The sequence below is a fragment of the Pinus tabuliformis genome, chromosome 2_1 (assembly GCF_031772625.1).
Source record: "Pinus tabuliformis cultivar Carrire ecotype Pingquan chromosome 2_1, CPIR1, whole genome shotgun sequence".
NCBI lineage: Eukaryota > Viridiplantae > Streptophyta > Pinopsida > Pinales > Pinaceae > Pinus > Pinus tabuliformis.
The window spans coordinates 797,802,207-797,808,070 of NC_142299.1; positions in this window are offsets into that span (position 1 = coordinate 797,802,207).

Here is a 5,864-nt window from a genome sequence, read left to right on the forward strand (position 1 = left end):
AGAATTATTTTATTATAACACCTATGAAGGGTGTTACACAAAAATATCGTCACCATGATTATTTGCAGTCAGTATGGGTCTATCATCACTCGTACTGTCCTCCTAAGCAAGTCTCAGACCTCAGCTCTTCAAGTCAAGCTTTGAAAATGAGAGAAAGACATTGAAAATCAACAAAGCTTTGGTTCCGCACTTTCTCTCACTATTGCCTGCAGTCCTGCACCTCCTGTTCACAAAAACTACGGACCTGCCCGCTCTTTCCCTAAAGGAGTGGGTGCAGACCCCTGTGAAAGCCAAAAAGGTGCAAGTTTATTCTAAAAAACTCACTTTGGGTTAATTCTAGATGATTCTAGAAGGAATTTTGACGTGGATTGGTCGCTCTTAGGTGGTTCATGCATCCCAAAAGAGAAGGAGCTAATCCCTTGATGAGAGGAGCTATCCCTTTGAAGGAGGGCTTTATCCCTTTGAAGTAGGACCTAGTAAGTTCCCTCCATTGCACTATAAATCAAGGCATTGGGCTGGTTGCTAGGGAGGTTAGAAGCTGAACATTTTTTAGGGTAAATGCTGGTGGAATTGAGACTTCCTAGTTAATCTTGAGAGGAGAGATCACATACCTTTTTGGCTTCATTGGGAAGAGAGTGAAACTTGTCAAAGTAGAGGAGACTTCTTGTTGGACCCTGGGAGGAGCTTGTACAGCATCAAGGCACAGGTTGTAAAGTTCTTCTTTGATTTGAATTAATACAATCAGATTCATTTTTCTCAACAAATTGTCTTATGTCATTTGTTTCATGAATTCCTTGATCATCATGTTAAGTATGTTTTATGATATTGGCTTTTCAGGTGCTATTTAATTTGTTTGCTTGTTTGTGTTTGCAGATTCGCATCAAGGGAGCTCATTTGGATGAAAGGAGCGAGGCTTCCACAAACTTGCATTGGACCTAAGGTAGGCCTAAACACTTGTTTGCCTTTGTTTATAAATGCATATTTAGAGAAAGATAGTTTTTGATTGGCTTGCTTGTCACTAGATATCGTTAGATTCTAGGAAGGTCTATCTTGTTCGCACGATCGACTCATTCTGTGTGAAAAAATGGCGACTCCACTAGGTTCATATGTTTGGGTATGCCATAGCCCGAAGGATTTTGCGCACTGGCTACTTCTGGCCGTCTTTGTTTAAAGATTGTATTAACGCGGTCCGAAAATGCCACAACTACCAAATTTTTGATTAAAAGATGCACGCTCCACCTGCTCCTCTCCACCCTATAATTGTCGTTCGTCCTTTTGCCAAATGGGGTATCGATTTTATTACATATAACCCTCACTCGGTCGGGGGGCATGCGTATATCATCCTTGCGGTAGATTATTTTACGAAGTGGGCCAAGGCGATGCCTACATTTGAGGCAGACGGCAAAACAGCTGCAATTTTCGTGTTCAATCATATAATTTCTAGGTTTGGTGTACCACAAGCGATTATCACTGATCATGGGCGTCATTTTCGAAACGTTATGATGATCGAACTTACAGGCCAGCTTGGCTTGTGTCACGATAGTTCAACTCATTATCCACAAGCTAATGGTCTGGTTGAATCCATCAAAAAAATTTTAGTCATCATGATCTAACGAATCATTGGGATTCATCAGTCGAATTGGCATAACACGCTATTTTCAGTGCTTTGGGTGTATCGAACCTTAGTAAAAACGTCAACAGGGTTCACTCCTTTCCAATTAGTTTATGGTCTGGAAGTTGTGTTACCCATTGAATGCGAAATCCCGTCATTGCAAATGGCCATCGAGTTACTTCCAGCCACTTCCGAAGAGGAAAAATGTTTGTTATACTTGGCTCAATTAGATGAGAATCGACGTGATGCTGCATTAGCAATTGAAACTCACGCAAAATGTATGAAATCTCATTATGATCGAAATGTGACCCCTCGAAATTTTTCGGAAGGAGATCTAGTCTTATTGTACGATCAAGCTAATGATAAATTAGGCGCTGGAAAATTCGTTCCTATGTGGCATGGTCCCTATGTTGTCAAGCGAAAGCTAGCAAAAGGGGCCTATGAATTGGTAGACTTTTACGGGGACTCTTTAGGTAAACCCATAAATGGTCTTTACTTGAAGAGGTATTATGCTTAAAGAATGGGTATGGAGATTTTTAGTTAGGATAGTTTTCTTTCTAGCTGGTGTGTTTTAGTTTAAAAAGTGTGCTTAGTGTAGAGAGTGTTTTTCGTCATTATTCCTGCTTATCTTGGTTTTACTCTTGATATTGCAGATGTCGATGCCTCTCCAAACATACATTGGTTTCGCTGATGGTTCTTGTCGTAATACATGGAACTTTTCTTCCGCAGCTTGGGTTATCTATTCACCCTCTGACGAGTTGGTATCTATGCATGGGGTAAGCCTCGGTCAAACAACGAAAAACATTGCCGAGTATAGTGCAGTGATTGAGTTATTATCTGAATCTATTTCATTTGGGATTTGGAGTTTGATAGTGAGGTTAGATTCTGAACTCATTGTATTACAGCTTAACAGAGTGTATGCCATTAGAAATCCAGTGTTATTGAGATTATTTTTGAGAGTGCGTCTCTTGGAACGTGAATTTGATTATATTGAATATCATCATATTCCAAGATCTTTAAATACACTATCAGATGCAATTGCTTCTCGAATGTTAAGTAGACATTTGCAATAATCATACATGTAAATTTAAAAGCATTCCATAACATGATTTACAAGATAAGCCGGTAATAGTGATATATATATAGGAGTGCGTCAAAATATACATCATCCTCGATCATAGGTTGAAAGACACCTTATGATCGGCAAAAATGATAAGTACAAAAAGCAAAAATGTCATATGTGTCTACAATCGGCGATCATCCTATCACTGGTGATGATCTCGATAAGAAACCACTGTACAGGCCACCTTACAAAGGAACCTTCTAAAAAGTCCTGGGATCCCAATCACATAGCGCTGTAGTCGATGAGGAATGTCATCTATGCCGGTCTCTGGAATGTCCCCTGTCAAGCGCTCTAGATGACTCTCCAACTCGGCCAAGGTATCTGCTGATTCATCCTATGGGGCTCGTGCCACTGCAGCTGGTTGTTTCCTCTCGTAAGGCTGGAGGGTGGCTGGTCGTTGTGGACCCACATCTGCATTGAAACTTTTACTATCAGTTTTGGGATGATAAAAAAAAAATTTAAATAGGAAAATGTTGAAAATAATTTTACCTGAATCATCCCATTGCTCTCCTGGTGGAAGAGCCATGTCTGGGTCACCGCGAAAATATACCCCAGCATAAGGGAAGTCCTGAATAGAAAAACCTGGTTTTCCAACCAATGGAAATACTCAGGGTTGAATCGAACGACCTCTGTCCCCTCGTCCAGATGACGGGCCATAACTGCAACCCATCACATCAGTTTGGGCTCTCGAGGAAGCCCAGCTCCAACAGTAAGGTGTTGTGGGACCAACATTGGGACCCTCTCCAGACCAAAGCTCAAAACCAAAGGTCTTCAGTTGTCCGTTCTTGGCTCTGGTCAGTTGGCCTTTTACATTAGCCAACACAGCATCGCACCAGTTGAAGATGGTGCCTCGAAAGCAATCAACTGCCATCCGCATCTGGGATCCGATGGCAATATGTAGTGCGGCACTCCCGCAAAGTCTGGTGACAGTAAATGCGATCACCATGAGTTCAGGATGGGATATGGTTTTAATGTATATCCCTTTGTCTCTAACCTGGCTGAAGCAGAACTCTAGCCAGAGGCTATCGACAGACTGGCCACCTGGCCTAGTCCCGAATAGAGTCAAGTCTTTGCCTCTCATAGGCAAACCAGTCAAAAAGTATATATCTTCCGGTTCAATTTCGAGCTGGTGGCCACCAATGAAGAAGCACTGGTCCTGTATGCTCCACCTATCTACCAGCCACTGTAAGAAATCCACCTGGGCCCTCATGCCAAGTATGGCCCAGAATTTGTACAAGCCGCATGCCTTCAATGCATCGATCGAAGGTTGGTGATTCAACGCGGCAAGATCCATGTCTTCATGCTCCCGTTCTCGCCAATCAAGAATGATGTACACTCTACATCCAACAAAAAGGAAAATTAGAATGCAAGAAATTAATTTGTTTGGGTCAATTTTGAGAATTTTTGGGTTAAAAACCCTTTCTGCGGGGTCTGCACCCTCTCCATTAGAGACAGTGCGTGTGTCTGCACCTTGCCTTCATGGAAGGTGCGGACCCCTGACTTTTTCCCCATTGAGAAAAATTTGGGGTCCACGTGCTGCTAGTGTTATACCTGCAGGCCCCGCGCGCGGGTTTCTAGCCTAAAAACCCTCTAAAAAATCAAATAAAACCCTACAACACAAATTGAAATGGTTGAAATTAAAGAGTAGGATGATGTGGATTACCTGGAGGAGACGATGTTCGATTCTGACAGATGGATTTTCCGCAATCTTCACGGGAAGTTTCTGAACAAAAGCACTATTTTCTCACCCAAATCTCAAATGGTAAAAATGAATTGACAAAAGCCCTTTTTATAAGTTTTTTGAATAAATAAATTGTAAATTTGTTTATGTTTCACTTTAGAAAGGTAATTTTTGCAGCATTTTTATCCATCTCAAACAGGTATGAGTAATGTTTGCACTTTTGTTCAGGATAACGGATTGTTCAGCCCAAATCAATCATTTTCGACGAAAAAAACATTTAGAGTCACCTTTAAGCTCTTTTCTGACTCCTAAAACATGAAAAGGTCGCCGAGTTTTTCTTTTTAACTCGTTAAAATGGAACTAAAAAGACGGTCCACTTACAGCTCTTTTTCTGAACGTAAAAACATGAAAATATTGTCAGATTTTTGTTGTTTCAAATTCAATATTGGTTATAAAACGACGTGTCGTTGATCGCTTTTTTACTTTTTCAAATGAGGGGAACTAATTACGAAAAGTACTCCTTGGTCGTAAAGATCAAGTTGTTCTCTCAAGTATTATTTTATACTTTTTCGGGCTTGGGAGACACAAATTTACGAAAAAGGTCAACCCTAGAGTCTTCTTAAGTTTTTCAGATTCTCTAAAATTGAAAAACGTCGAGTTTCTCCTATACCGAACTCATTAAAATTCCACAGTAAAGGACCTGTTCAATTACAAATAGGAACGAACCACTCCTCATTAGGGTTCGAATTTAAACTAAGTTGGACTCATCCGAAGGATGAACTTATAATCAAGCAAATGTTATCCTCCTCAAGCTTGTCAAAAATAAAGAGGTACTTGCCAGAAATGGTGGGGGAAAAGAGAGAAAAATGAGCCTATTTGTCATACTTTGTAACCACTCTTGAACACGACACTTTTATTCACCTGGGTTGGGAAATCCTTTGCCTAACAGTTGATCAAACCACATTGAAAGTCTTTAGCCGGTTTCTAGGTATTAACTTTGGGTCAATTGTCACCAAACCATCTGTTGTGTCGTTATGTGTTCAAGAGGTCATTGCCAATAAGCCATTCATCTGCAAAATATCTGTCATCCATCTTGACCATCCCTGAGTTAGTCCTTGCAACTAAATTTCTTCAACTTGATCTATGATTTCGTGTTGTGGGCTTGACTATGACGGATCGCTTTCTATCGACTTCAGCTCATTATCTAGAAAGATGATCTAGAAATTGTCAGTACCTTGGGATCTGCATGCCTCAATGGCAGGTTTCTCGCCTTTGATGACAGGTTGCATCATTGACCTTCGATCAAAGGATTCCGTGACATGTTCGACATCAACACATCTATTCACATCTCATGGATTGTACTCGGTACTTTGAGATCCATTGACATCACTGGTGGTTTCTCTCACACTTGTTAACATTTTACATCATCGATTGGTAATCAAGTGGTT